This window comes from Homalodisca vitripennis, chromosome 5 (genome assembly GCF_021130785.1).
Source record: "Homalodisca vitripennis isolate AUS2020 chromosome 5, UT_GWSS_2.1, whole genome shotgun sequence".
NCBI lineage: Eukaryota > Metazoa > Arthropoda > Insecta > Hemiptera > Cicadellidae > Homalodisca > Homalodisca vitripennis.
The window spans coordinates 95,879,007-95,895,496 of record NC_060211.1 but is presented as its reverse complement, the minus strand read 5'-3'; the positions used below and the strand labels follow the sequence as shown (position 1 = coordinate 95,895,496).

Here is a 16,490-nt window from a genome sequence, read left to right as displayed (position 1 = left end):
GAGTAATGCCCAGTGAGGAGTTTCTGCATTCTCTTATTGATAAGCTTATGCTTTTAAAATTCCATCACTTTATATCAAAAGCTCAAGCTCAACATTTCAAAGAAACTAAAGAAAACTTTCTGTGATTTTGTAGAAAACTTCACGTTCACAGTGCATGATAATATAAAAATTTTCTATTGGACTAATACACAAGCAACTCTGCATCCATCTTTAATATACTACAAAGAAAAGGAAAAATGTGTTGCATATCTATTTGTGTTATTAGTGACCACCTAGATCATAATAAAACAATTGTGTACCCATTTCAACAGAACCTCATAAGGGAAATTATAAAAATTATCATACCAAATATTGAAATGGTTGTGTACTTCAATGATGGCGCAAGCCAGCAATGCAAAAATAAGAAAAAATTCCTTATGTTTGACAACACATAAACAATTATGGTGTGCAAGCCTAGTGGAATTTCTTTGCCACACCACATGGGAAGAATTCTTGAGATGGGATTAGCAGAACAACAAAGCAAAAAGTAACACGAGCATCCCTCCAAAGACCTTAAGCAGATCAAATCCTAACTTCAGAAAACATATTTAAATTCTGTCAGAACAACATCATTGAAATCAAACATAAATATATATATATATATATATATATATATATATATATATATACACTACCCTCAAAGAAAATAGTATGTAAACTGATTCCATTGGAACTCACAACAGTGTCTGGAAGAACACCCAACATAAATGATAAACTGTTCAATGGAATGCCATTTTTGTTCAACTCCTTCATCAAAATTACAGCTGCCAATTATTTACAGTAAAGTTTAACATAAAAATATACAGAAAAACATTAGTATACTACACACGCCAGTTTAGTAAATGAAACATACGGGTAAGTTAACTTCAAGAATTTTACCTGCACCACTATTATTACTGTCCATTCTTATTAAAAGGAAGAAGTAATTAAAAGTGTATTATTAATTTTAAGATTTAAGCTCATATAACTTTAAGAGTCAGTTGGGGAGATAGGCAGTCTCGCCCCCATGGTATTTAAATGGGGAAACATACACATAGTTAGGTACACTTATCTCCTTAACCACTAATCCTACAAACCTGAAACTTTAGCACTGGTATAAGTGAGGTATATGTAGTATCTTATACCTATTTATAATAGGTTTTACTCATAAAAATGTTTTTTTTTCCAGTAATTAATATTTTCAACTTAAAAAAAATAATAAATTTTTAGTTAAAATTTTTCTTGTAAATAATTTGCTTAGATACAAGCAAACAATTAGGTATACCATAGAAATAATGTATTAGTTGATATGCATAAACAATTTCAGGCTTCTATTTACTATGGTTCTTGAGAAAAGTGTACCTAAGTATAAAAAACAAGGTTTCGGAAAATCGCATTTAAAGATAAAAGTATGGTTTTATTGCTCACATTTCTAAAAGGCACCAGCAGAATAGTCCTTTTCCCCATCTTCTTGCTCCTCCTTATCCTTCCTCCGTAGCCTTCTTTTGATTCTTGTCTTTTTATTCTGGTCCCTTGTCTCCATGTCGGCTTTAAGAATTCTGCACCGATCAATCGTTTGAAGACCTGTGACAGTTTAACGACCCGGTTTCATTCCTAGTCTTTGAAGCACATTCACTTTTGCCACTGAACCTTCATTGTAGCACAGCACTGCATCTGTTGCACCTAGTTGGAGGGTTGGTAGGCTGACAAATTCAGTCTTTGGCAATCTTTTCCATATGCAGCTGTTCACACTTTCGTTGGGGTTTTGTGTCTTTCCATGTAGGCAGCACTTGAGGAGTTCAGGTTTTGACAGATCTTCATAAATTGGTTTTATAAGAAACATTACAGCTTCAAGCAAGGAGTGTTTATGAGTAAATGGGGTGTTAGTGAACTTGGCTTTTTGAAACTTACACCAAGTGTCTTCATCGGAAGGACAACGGTCATGTTGTGGGTTCGTGTCAGTAGATAGCCTATGGTAGAAGGTTGCCCACACTGCGTCTTGCATTTTTTGAACATCAGTTGTATTTCTTCGGATTGCCAGCCCATAGAAGGTTTGCAAGTTGTCGATTTCAAAATCGATTAGCCTACCCTTGCCGCCCAAAACTTTGCCATCACTGAGTTGTTTTCCTTTCATTGTAGACTTTAACTTTCGAAGACTTGTGCCAAGGCGCTTTTGGATATGGCCTACACACTCCAGTTTGACAATATCCACATCTTCCCCATAAGGCTTAGCTTCTAAAACAAACTGAAAGCCTTTAGAGTCTCCATCCCCTAAATATTTAGTATACCGCACTCGAAGCTTCTCTTCTGACCGACTGCAAACGATGTTGGCCCCGACCACCTCCATGCCTCCACTCGACCCGGAGTAATTTGCCTTGCTAACTTTCTTGTGCTCTTCCAGCTCTTCTTCATCATTTTTGTATAAATCTCTGGCACAGTTTATACAAAATTTAGACATACATTCAAAGTCTAATACCTTACCGGTATCAAACGACGTAACCGTAATAATTCCATTCAAGGATTTGTAGCCGCGCTTTTGCTAAGTGCCATCAAAAGCCGCAGCTATGTCAGAACTTCCATTATTCTCTTCTACAGCCTCTGTAGCAGCATTTCTGAGAGAAGTATCACATACTTCTGTAACCCTAGGCAATATGGTCTTTTATAGTGCCTGCATCCTGGAGTTTGGCAGAGCTAGATTCATGACCGCAGAAAACATTTTACCAGCCTCAAGCCCTTTGCCGATTGATCTTAGGGCATAAGCATACCTAATATTTAGTTCATGCTTATTGTGGATTGTCTTTGTATTCATGAATGCACTACTAAACTTACAAATATTACAGTCCAACACTAATTTAGCTGCTATGCCATTAGTGTAACCAGAATCAATCTGAACGCTAAGACAGTTTGATGCACTACAACTAATACACTTAGTAAAACTGTGTATAGCCTGAGATAACAGTTGAAGGTTAATGATTACATTTATGTCATCATCTTCATACTCATAATCCTTGGGTAGTTTTGAGCCAGACAATTTTCTAGAACTAGAGGAAGTTACCTTAGGCTGAGTTTCTGGAGTCTGGCCTAGGCTAGGTTTTGTAAACTGATTACCCTGGTACCTCTTACAGTTAAATTTTTTTATCCTAGGCATGATATATAGTATATCAAGGTAAATCACTTATAATAATAGAATTATGCTGTAAAAACTTAGTTCTAAACAACTTAGTTTGTCACTTGTTTGTAAACACACCACTGAACAATATGTAGCCTAACAATCACAAACTGTCATTTGTCAACATCAGCTGTCACGAAAAAAGTTACTGACAAATATTACAGAAAACAGAATTGAACTAATAGACAGTGTGACCAACAAACAAAACTAAAAGACAACATTAGTATATGGCTTTAAATTACTATATAAAGTACTGTAGTTGAAACCAGCGCGCAGAACTTGACACTAGACGCTACACCAAAGGGTGACACACCTATGTATTTTATTTTCCCTGAACTATATCAAATGAAAACCATATAAAAGTATATATTTTCTTAAACAGAATTAAATAGACAATCGAATAAAATTTTTTTTTTTAAATCTATTTTTTGATCGAAAAACTGCCTATCTCCCCTTAAGATCATTTTAAGCCTATAGTTACTAATTTAGCATTACATAAATGTATTTAAAATGTAGTTTTTTAATTGAAATAGACAGCTCTATAATTTAAAACAGTAGAATCTTGGTCATAATTTTTTCAGGGGATATTCTTATAAGCATAAAGAACATTTTATAAAATTTTCACTTGTTTTCATCCAATCCCTTTTTAGATATTGACATATGAAAATTAGCATTAATGTGCTCATGACCATTTTTGTAAAGCCATAGAAAAAAAGAAGTTCATTCTCCAAACAAAAACTTATGCTGCTGGTAGTATAATGAGTACTCAACACAGCAATAAAATACTGAATCTCTGCCTTAATAAAAATGGGGTCTTAAAAAATAACGATTGATAAATATTTTCCAGGTTTTTATGGAAAGAGTTTAATTGAATTCCTTGTATGTTAGGAAAATTAAAATAATATCTTTTAGAAGATCATTTCATGGTGAAAGCACTAAAGAATTATTCAGATATCTTTAAAAATCACTTCACAATTAAATATTCCACAAACTGGGGTTTTTTATTAAATTTGTCAAATCACCATTTAAATATGGTTACCAATTAAAAATATGGCTTGTAATTTTTTCAATTTGAGTTTTGTGTATGTCTACACGTAGAGAATTCATGATAAAAGAATCAGGAAAATAAAAATGTTAAGCAACACTGACTGGGTGATTTGAAATGGGTTAATGCTTCCAAATGTCAACTGAACTATTTATCAAATTTAAATGTGTTATTAACTTTTGTGCAGTGAGTGCAATTGCTATGGAAATAACAAGTATTTTACTATAAAAATTGGATAGGTATAAGTGTGCTCAACGGACAAAGTAGCCAATCAAAATAATGTCAACGTAATTAACATATTCTTTGTCCTGAACAAAAATATATATGGTTTAGGGGATGCAAATCACAAATAACTTTGTTTTGTAATAATTAAAATGTAAATTTAAATTGAAATGCTCGATTTCTTCATTTTAATTTATAAAATTTTAACCCCATTGTTTTACTATTCATATTTTATCTATTTGTTATATTGTTAAAATTTTATATTATTTATTTATGAAAATTTTATTCAGGATAAGTCTATATATTTATTTTACAACAGAACTCTAGAAAATGGCGTTATGAACAGTTATGCGTGACTAACCTGCTTTGTGAAAGTGCGTTTTCATGACATTACATCATTAGGCCTAGTCTAAAACTGGACTCAGTATACACTATAAGTTCGACAGTATTCTATAAGCAAGTGTTTTTCCATAAACGCACTCGTGAAATTAATTTAAACCAAAAGAACCTAGCCCTCATGTTTAATGACTGATTAATTAGCATAATTTATGCTTACCAATCAAAACTCTGTTCTACCAAACGTCATCTTACTAATTTAAAATTTCAATACAACTACTAACAACAACACTAACCAGCCGACGCACGCAGAGAGCTAACCTTTCTACACAAAATTCCCGGCATCCACAGCCAGTAGTATCAGGGAATTACGTAGTACTATATCAAACACAACAATATGGAAACGAGATCAAGATCAAGAATGAAAGGTTTATCGACACAAAATGACACATTTTTCAATAAAAAGGAGAACATTTGTATACTTGGTGATGAAAATGAAGTGTCTCTGAACAAAATTGACTTAAATAAGACTCTTGAGGAACTAGGAATGTCAGTTTTATCACATAATGACGCTAACAGTATGGCCGAGGATGACCTTTTACAAATTTCAGCAGAAATTGGGACGAAGCTTCTGAGCCAGAATGACGACTTAAAAAGAGAAATAGCAAATTTCGGCTTTCAAATACTCAGTAAAGAAGCGGAAATAGAAAATCTTTTAATTACAATAAATAGTTTGACAGAAAAACAAGAAGAACTTCTTTCCAAATTGAATGAATCTGGAAAACAAATAGAGAGAGAAATGTCATTAAGACAGAAATTACAGAATTCTTTTGAAGCCCATGATCAAGAACAAATGAGTTTGATAAACGTGTCTGAGCAAAAAATTCAGGCTTTGAAAAAGGAAATCTCCTCATTCAAGAACAAACAAAATTACGCATAATATGAGGACGATACCCATACATGTTATATAGACTCACCATCTGAAGAAACCTCCCAAATAAATACAATTTTGGCCACCCCAGATGAAATTACTTCTTTAAAAAATAGATTAACAATCCTGGAAGATATGGTTTATTCCAGAATTAGTATACCTCAAGAAAATATGAAGCCAGACAATTTATCGGACACTAACATTTCATCTCAGATTATGGATCCCTGCACACAGACGGAAATCTCAGAATCTTATCCCTTGACAGCTGATATTACCTCCATTTCTGCTCGTCGACGAGATGGAGGGTCTCCATTTGGTGCCTTTCTAAGCAAACCTGAAGAAACTATTGAGGAATTCTTCAACAACCACTTAGAGTTCTATATCAACCGTGAAGACCCACAGACTTCTTTTAATAGAGCGAATGACGGACTCGAGAGGGCCTCCCTTACAAGCTTAAATAACGGCTCTGGTGATGAAAACTTGGCTAAATTCGACCTCGAATCACAACATTTATCCACCTCACCTCCAGAAATCCTGAATGTTCCAAAAATTCATAATTTTTTAGGATTCAATCAAATGAAAAAGCACAAACGGAAACCCCAACACCGAAGAATATTCGTAAACCGGTCACGGGGAAAACGAGAATTATAACAGTGCTTCATCAAAACATAGATCGAATCAAGAATAAGATTGAAAGATTCAACCATACTCTGCAATCCATCAATCCAGATTTTATTGTAATAACAGAGCACGGACAATCACCAGAAGAAATAAAAAATACAAGGCTCGTTAATTACAGTCTAATGGCTGCTTATGGAAGAGAATGCAACATCAAGGGTGGAGTAGCAATCTACAAAACTGACAATCTACAAAACTGACAGTCTACAAAACGAAACTGTTAACTTGGAAATAGAGAATACCAGCATTCCCCTTATCTGTGAGATAGCTGCAGTCAGAATAAGTTTAAGTAACAAAAGAAATTTGAACTTAGTTGGAGTTTACCGTCCACCTTCGAATTGTGTGGGTGCTACCAAGCAGGCACTTTCTGTAATTGAGAAGACTCTTGGCTCAGTTACTGCAGGTGGTGCATCTGTTGTTTTAATGGGGGATATTAACATCAACGATTTAGAACCATCAACAAACAAGATTATGTTCGATGAGCTACTTACTTCATTTGACATCAAGAGAGTACATCTACCCGCGACTAGAATAGCTGTCACCGTAAGAAATCAGCCCACCAGCTCTTCATCTCCAACGAGAAGAATAACTGCGACTTCAATTGATGCAGTCTGCACAAACCTCCGCTCTGACGAAACGGACGTCCAGATCATCAACACTGGGATCTCTGATCACACTGCACAGTTCTGCAGATTGACACTGCCAGTGTCCTGCACTAACTCGATTTGTTCAACCAGGCGACACTTAAACGCCAATAATCTCCTCCAATTGAAACAACTGTTGTCTGATTTATCCTGGCATGACGTATTGAGTATTGACGATGTTGGGGAGGCCTACAACCTATTTACATACTCTGTCAGTCTGGTACTTGATTGAACCTGTCCAAGGAAGAAGACGAGAAGACATATGAAATCAAAAAAGATCATCTATGACTCAGAGGCCAGAAAGCTGAAGGAGGAATACTTGCGGGCTAACAATCTCTACCTATTGACGAATGATGTGAGAGACAAGCAGTCGGCAAATAACTTCAAGAAGTTATATGATCTGAAACTGAGAGACCTTCGACATGATCATAGTTCCGAACATATATTATCTTCAGATAATAAAAGTAAAGCCGTTTGGGACGTCATAAACAGCGAACGTAAAACGAAGAAGGGAAGTAATGCGTTGTGCTTAACCCTATCAGTGGACGGAGAAAAAGTAGAAGACCCAATGAAAGTAGCTGATCATTTTAATGAGTACTTCACAACTATTGCTGATGAAACCCTGAAGCTTAATCCACCGAGGTCTTCTCTACCTAAAAAGATAAACGAGCAAGTGAATCTCCCTGAGCTCAAAGAATTATCGTCAGTGACAGACCATGAATTGAAGAATATCATTGGATCACTGAAAATAAAGACTTCATCGGGTCTGGACGAGATATCTACAAAGATTGTGAAATTCTGTTCTGAGGAACTCAGGAAACCCCTACTGCACATCTTCAACCTTTCACTGCGACAAGGGATTTTTCCTCAGAAAATGAAAGTTTCAAAGGTAATACCGCTTCACAAGCATGGAAAAAAAGATGACATGCGTAACTATAGGCCAATCTCTTTGCTCCCTGCTTTTTCAAAGTTGCTTGAGAAGGCAGTCCTTGTGCGGTTACTTCACCACCTTGAGGAAAACAGACTCCTCAATGAGAGTCAGCACAGATTCGTTCGGGGGAAGTTTACTATTACAGCTTTGGTGAGCTTGGTAGAACATCTGACGGACAAGATCGAAAATGGAAGCAACGTAACTGGTTTCTTTCTGGATCTATGTAAAGCATTTGATTGCTTGGACCACGATCTCATCCTATTGAAGCTCTCGACATTGGGAAAAAAGGAAGCAGCTTTGCAGTGGTTCTCCATTTATCTGAAGGACAGGTATCAAGTCGTTGAAGTACAGCATGTGGCCAAAAGTGAAATGACTTTCATAAGATCCAGCCAACGTTCTGTATCAAGAGGTGTTCCCCAAGGCTCAGTGCTTGGCCCTGTTATTTTCATCCTTTTCACAAATGATCTTTCTTCCTACATCAGTCCTTACGGAAGCTCATTCATGTACGCTGACGACACAGTCGTAGTTTCTGCTTGTAGATGTCTGGAGAAACTGGAAGTTGATTCTTTTATAGCACTGAATAGTGCTCTCGAATATTGCCACAATAATGACCTTGTCTTCAACGAAGAAAAAACTAAGCAGCTTATGTTTGGATGTCATAAGGATGATATAGGTGGATTACCTAATCTTCAAACACATAATTCAACCTTACATCTTGGTTTAGTAATTGATGATGGTCTTACCTGGCGAGAACATGTAGATTCTCTATGTCACCGGCTTAATAGTGCCATTTTTGCAATCAGGAGGACTACTGCAATAGGTACACCGGAGGCTGTGATGGTTGCTTACCATGCGCTGTTTGAGAGCAGTATGAGATATGGAATTGTGTTGTGGGGTGGCTCTTCAATAAACAATCTCGAAAGAGTGATGATTCTCCAGAAAAGGGCTCTGAGACTCATGGCAGGGCTGGAAGCGAGAGAAAGCTGTAGGAGAGTTTTTCTGGAGAAGAACATTTTGACCGCGGTGTCTTTATTTGTATATGAAGTTATTCTTCTGTCAGTGAAAGGGGGACTGCCTAAAAATGCTAATATACATGGCCGCAACACAAGATTTGCTCATGATTACAATCTCCCTTACCATCGTACAAAGCTCTTCGAGAGAAAGCCGTCATACCTTGGAGCAAAGTTCTTTAATACGCTGCCCGAGGAGCTCAAGAAGGTGCTGGATCTGGTCAAATTGAAGGCTTGTCTGAAAACTTGGTTATCTGCGCGGCCATTCTATACGGTTGCTGAATTTCTGAATTGGAGAAGCTTTAATCTGAATGACTATTAATCTTCAAATGTTTGTAAGTTTTGTTATATTGACGCCATTTCAAATCTTAAGGATTTTGTAAATAAAGATTCTCTCTCTCTCTAAATGTCAACTTGTGGTTAGATTATGTCTGTGTAATGTGCTTCTTGTTTTCAATGATTTTCAGTGTTATCTGAGTATTCAGTGATTAGAACAGCGTACCGTGTCGTAGCCTTTAATGCCTCTTAGATTACAAGGGCGTCCATTATTCGCATGGCTTAAACACGTTCACGCACAACAATGTGTACACCATCGGGTAGACGCGATCTTTCACAACTACCACCACGTAAGCAGTTTTTGTGCAAAATTGTGAAGGCTACATACTTATTTCGTTTTATACTTAAAAGTTTAACGTACAAAAAAATTATGGTTTTTTGCTATTATTATGAAAATATTCGGTGGAATATAAAAAAGTCAGGAAATTAGCTGTTGTTGTGAACATGATAATACCATAAATTTGTTTTGAAAGTAATTTACATGAATTATGTGAGCAGTTAAAATATTAGGAAATTAATTTGTCCCTTTTTAATTGGTCATCGTGTTTTTTCAGAGTAAGAATACGAGTTCTTTGTGTAATTGTGTTGTTTTTAAATCGAGAAAAAGCTATTTTTATGAGTTTGAAAGCTACCATATAGTATGTTAGTAGATAGTACAAACAAACTAAGCAATAGTTACGTTAGTGTTGATTATTTATTAAACTTATGTTTGTATTTTACACTATTTATTTGTTTGTTGAAAATTTGGTTCAATCAATTTGTAAGTATTTATTTGAAATTTATTTCTATTCATACCAGATATAAGATTCACCTTATTAACCTATTGCTACTGTCCTATTGAACAAAACAATATAAGGTTTAAGGATATGAAAATGACAAATAACGAATTTTAAAACATTAAAGGTGAAACTATTTTTCTTGGAAGATAGTAGGAAACTATAGTTAGGCAAACTTACAATAGGCCCTTGTTGTTTTTTTTTTTTTTTCTTTTTTCAAGTTGTAACAAAGTAGTAGTGGCCAAAGGCATCAAACCATTTAAAATTTGAATTTTTAGTGATAAGTACCAACTTGAGGGATGTTTTTCAAATATGTTGCCCTCAGTGCAGACAGCACCTTCAGTTGAAGGCATTTGTATCGGGCAAATATGAACTTTTAGGGTCATTCCATGTTAGTTCAACCAGACCATATGTAAAGATAAGTAAAACTACCAAATTTGGAATTTTTATCTCACTTAGTTTCCCAGTGATGGCACTTTAAAGTTTTTAATTCCCACACTCTGGATAGCTCCAAACAAAACATTAATTAAAAAAGAAAATAATTTCTCATTTCATCATTTGACACTCAATCTTTATGAAATTTTCAAGGTCGGTACCTTGAGTACTAAGGAACTTGAAAAAGTTCCTAAATTATCTACATGGTATAGGCTTTAATTTAGTAAAATACTTATTCTGTATATTTTGTTCCGAAATAAGTGCATTGTAAGTTTCAATATATTTGTTACAAGTGATGTGAGGTTCTCTCAATTCCAATGAATAACTATAGCTTTTAAAAGAAAGGTTAGCTATTACTAAATTTCAATATTTATTTCGGAAGTATAGGTTTTTTAATAAGAAACAATTGTGTAATAATTGATCATATTTTTTTTAAATTTTAATCAGAAAAACACAATATATAATATTTAATAAGAAGCAATTCTACATTTTGCAATATAAATGTAAATATGTTCACCTAGAAGTTTTTATTAAATGTAGTATGTAAGTTGAACCAACAAAAAAAGAATGACACCAAACAATAACCCTTCCTGGAGTGTGAGGTCCAGGGTTACCACTGGTGTACTGTTCATCCAGCAATCATCAATTTGTGTACTGACCAGGAAAAAGTCTCATCCCATTATACCATTTCCAATGACTTGAATCAAGATGTTTGTATGATTTATAAAATTTAAGAAACCCTAATAGAATTTGCCAAGGACAATTTTCCTAAAATCACAGACGTTCATTTTTACAGTGATGGTTATGCAGGGCAGTACAAGAACAAATACAACTTCATGAACCTTACACTTCATGAAAAAGACTTCAAAATTAAAGGTCAATGGTCTTACTTCGCTACAAGCCATGGCAAAACAGAATGCAACGGTATTGGAGGAACTGTTAAGCGGTTGGCGCGAAAAGCAAGTCATCAAAGGGCTCTTGACAATTAAATACTGACTGCAAATACCTTTTTTCAATTTTGTCAATCCAACATTGCCAAAATCAATTTCCACTTCATCTCAAAAGAATCAGTAGATCAGACTCGTTGCAAGCTTGAAAAACGCTTTAAAGATCTATATACCCTTCCAGGTACTACAAGTTTTCACAACAACAGACCCCTTGACTGTTTTGGAATTATAGAAGCAAGGAGAGTAAGTTGTGATGAAAAACCAAGTCTAACATTCAACTTGAGAAGAGGATTAACTTTAAATGTTAAAGAAGATCTATATCCCTCTCGCTTCATTGCTTATACAGGGGTCAAATTCCTCTGATTTCAGCATTATTGTTATTTCACGTATCCAAAAATGGCATAATGGTTAACATCAGCAGCAACCAATATGAAGTTTACGTACGATCATAACAATACCACGTGACGCCTTTTAATTAAACTATTGATGTTCTACAACTTCGTTATTTGTGATTGGCACCCCTTGAAACCTTATATTGTATTGTTCATGAGGACAATAGCAACAGAATAAGTTCACAATTATCATTGGTTACAGTAAGTGTTAACTTTATCCTATTTATGGTAATTCTGAGCAATTACTTGGTCAACCCCAAACTTTTTCATATTTTACTACGATAATCTAGAGATGTATGTGAAATTAAAAAAACATCATTTAGGCCCCGGGAAGTTAACGTAAATGAAAAATAATACTGAAATGAGCAGAATTTTGATCCAAATGAACAATGTTTTTCTTAAATTTCGAGCTACAAATTAATTAGTTGTTATCGAGTTGAGACGAGAGCCTCCAGCCATTAGCGCGGGCTTCGGGTTCGGTGCTCCCCTGTGCTGATGTCAACAAAAGAAAAACATCCCTCGAGATAGTACCTATCAGTAAAATATCAAATTCTAGAGGGCAAACTTTGGTGCATTGCAAAACACTGTGTTCGTACAAAAAACGTTTTAACTTTTCCTGATCTTCACTTGAACCGTGAAACTAAGAAACGTGGTCTCACGCCCGTCACATAAAAAAGATTATCGGAGGAACCACTAGCCATAACGGTACTGTCACAACTGGCCTTCCGCACGTCTCCCGCAAGCCACTGTTATCGCGTGGACTTTGAACCTTCTTATCGCCCTGCAACCTGTAGGACGGCCTTGCGGGCCTTGAATTGTATGTTTCTTGCTTTCTGAGAACATCCTTATGACCGTAGTAAAATATGAAAAAGTTTGGGATTGACCAAGTAATTGCTCAGAATTACCCTATTTATATTAATGGGTTAACAGTAGGTATAAATGTTAGATTTCGTTTCTGTTTTGTGGTAGAATGTTTGAGGGTTCTTTAGTTCAATGTACTTATTTGGGATAGAACATAAACTTAAAATAGGTTGGTTATTATTTGTGTATAAACCATATAATGATATAGCCTAGATATAAGCATTAAAATATTGCTCTAGGAATTAAAATATACTAGGCTAGACTACTATAGTAAAATAACAGTGGTTTAAGGGAACATATGTAAAATAAATATTTTCCAAACTGTCTACTGCCCTTTAGATGTAAATAAAATCATGGTTGTTGTGCAACAGCTCACAAATACCTGGTGATAGAATGCAACTTTTGTGAGTTTTTTAGTTAGTAATACCGTATTAGTAAAACAATGTAATTAAATTGTATCATCGGGAAACTGAATTAATCTCATAACAATAATGTTATGAATATTTTGGAAATGGCCGATATTGGTTATATGTCTACAGTTGTAACATAAAAAACTTACTCAATACATATTTGATCCACACAAGTAATACATAATGTAAAGCGTCTTGGAGAGTTCACTGTGTCATTCAGGTGACTTATTCTAATTTGACTTAAATTGTTTATAAGTTAAATAGAAAATATTATGTTAGTAAAACTTGTTTCAAAAATACTCCAAACCTAACCTATCTTTTTTCAAAATGGAACCAGACGCCGCGCCGCTCCGGTTTCAGACTGTCAAAATGGCGTGTCATCGATTTCAGAACCACAAAGAGTACGCTCCAATGTCCAATGCCAAAGCAAAAATATCACTTTTGATTTTTCTGTTTATGGCTGAAACAGTAATTTGAGTGGCAAATTTAAGTTAATTTTAATTATTTTATACTTAAATATAGCAACCATATCGTAAACACCATTATTAGAAACATGCAAAACTATTCTTTCACAAATACCAATTTTGTAGTTGAATTACCATATCGTAAAAATTATAGCGACTATGATTTGAGTACTACAACCGTACGTGTATTTTATTGTGTGTTCTCTTTCAGTTCAAATCAAAATATAAATAACTTGATTGAATTTAATCAAGCTTCAGGTTCAGCCACTAGCAAGACCACTCCAGCTTGCAGCATTTGAATTGATACCGTACATATTAGTGCCTCGTAAAAACAAAATATTTCTATTTGTGGTTAGATATTGACACCAAAGTAATGGTTTTCTGCATGTCACAACATATATTACAGTATATCCTTAATTTATACAATGTCGAACCGTATCGCGTAACATTTCAAGCTTACAACTCATTTCATTGTCTAGACGTCCTGCAATCAGATAGACAGACATCATATAGAAAAGAATGTTGTCACTTTCTACCAGACAAAAATATTGTCTCAACCTACTTCTGCGATTGACATGGAATTTGGCTCAGCCACGTTCTATTGTTAGAATATACTATAATAAACCTATTCTTGTCAGTGTAGAAATACAGATAGCAGATAATCCTTATCACATTTATACTCTATGATTTTTATCCATATATCTTGTCACATGCCCGTAGGCTACATTCACATGTTTGTTAATTGATTTAAATTTAATATCAGTGTTTAAATCATGAAATTTACTTTAAAGAGTACTAAGTCACAAGAGAGCACTATTATCACATATTGTCATTATCTTTTCACATTGACTTTTATCTTCAACTGTCCATGTAGATCTACACTCAAATCCTTCACGTTATTAGTTTTTCATACTGTATGAATAATCTATATATAATAGTATTTCACAAGTTAAAATCACATATTATTGTACTCAGCTTGTTTATAAATTTGTCTATTCTGTGTTGTCTCATTGTCATCATGACTACCCGTAAGAGCAGTATACAAATAGTAGCTACGTTCAGCCAAATCCCATGGTATGAAATAAACCATCATCGAACTCAGTGTTGGTAATATATAAATGAAGTTTCATGTAAAATTGTAAGTTTATAGATCAATTCGTTTTTTAAATATCGTACTGACAGACAGGCAGACATAAATTAAATTTTTCTAGCCCCACGAGTGATAGGTTTCGCTAACGCTCAGCCAATTATAATTAGTAATTATATTATTTTCTAATGGGGGCCAAGTATATTGTATCCTAAAACAGTGAGTTAGGATAAAATGCAGATATGTAGCCGTATGGATAAAAAAAAGTGAGCACACGCTCATAAGAACGAGCATACAGTAACAGCACATTAACCAGAACAGGTTGTGGCATGACAAAATACTCTTCAATATGAATAACCATGATTGTCTCATACCTCAACCTTTTACTTAATTAAGGCGAGCATGTCTCTCAATTTATTGACATCAGCTGATTTTAGAATATTAGTGGTTTTAAGGTTACGGTATGTAGTTATTGTGTACACAAGGCCAATAACTTATGTTGTGAGTTGTAAGTAAATTTGTATTTAAGGTTTATTTTTACAGTTAGGAGGGGAAAAGTAAACAAAATATTTATAGATCTATTTCAAATTTTAAGTGTTCTTTTATGAACGATCTTTTTTTTATATATGCGAACAATAAGGAGATTTGCAGTCCTTTGCATGTGCGGTTAATCTAGCTTGTGCAAATTCCTGATCTGTAATACTGTTCGTTTTCGTGCCATGTCATAAAAACAAAACACAAAAAAAAAATAAAAAAAAGTAGTAGTGTAAAAGTTGCTCTACTATTTAGCAGAATGCACTTTTATGAGTACGTACTCCAAGTACTACTAGATAACCATATGAAAGTGAACTCGAGTGTAAGCGTTTTCTCTTTTCATATTCATCATAAATTTAGCATTTAATCAAAAACAAGAGAGCAAAAGCAGTTCAGTTTTTATTCATACGGCTCATGGTTTCTTTTAATGTTCGTCACATATCGTCCAATATTGCTATGAAACATATGACTGTTTATATTATGGTTCCAGATGACCTCCTATTTAGAGGCAAAGTATAACCCTTCATAAACCAGGGGATATTTGCACCGATACCGATAGTTGATGACATTCTAATCCAAACAACCCTTAAAATAAGGTTTCAGTTAAGCAGGTTGGCACAAATGAATATTATCCGATTGAATATTTGCTGAATTTGTATTGAAACTTCTTTGCAACTTGTGACAGAATTAAAGCTTTACTGTGTTGTAACCATGTATTTTCTACGCAACTTGATTTCATTTAAATATTTTCTCGCCATGTTTTTCATATCTGTTATGCTGGCTGGTTATGATCGATCACAGTTTACTGTTCAGTTAGATATGCTTGTTGATATACTTATTGAACCATTAGTATATTTATTTATATTTAATATCGGCGATCTCTTACAAGTACATGTATTAATTTATCTTAGTCAGGTTGTTTTGTATCTATTATCATACTACTCTGTTAATATTACTGTATTGTGTTGCAGCTTATCTATATTAGCCTTTGTAACTTTTTACTATATTTTGTCAAAATGGGTTGTCCGTAAATAAATAAATAAAGTATATACGCCATGTGAAAAACTCCCTGTTAAACCAATCTCTTATTTATTCTGTTATTAATAATCACAACCTTTTTAATACAAGTGAACAATGACTAAATATGATGGTTAATTACAAAAGCAAGGGTTAGCAGTGGTCCAAAAACACATCTAACATAATCAGTGCTTACCAAACACTCAAATAAAACTTAGTGGTAGATCAAGTTCACTGTATCTATTAA

At 34.4% G+C, this 16,490-nt stretch overlaps 1 protein-coding gene across 1 annotated transcript in view; it reads right to left on the bottom strand.

Annotated features, from left to right (window-relative positions):
* Positions 1-13,610, bottom strand: part of LOC124362553 — a 31,119-nt gene extending 17,509 nt beyond the window's left edge. Inside the window, exon 1 of the mRNA XM_046817168.1 lies at positions 13,291-13,610. The gene's annotated coding sequence lies outside the window, so the exon portion shown is untranslated. The remainder of the gene's footprint in view (positions 1-13,290) is intronic.
* Positions 13,611-16,490: the final 2,880 nt, after the last annotated feature.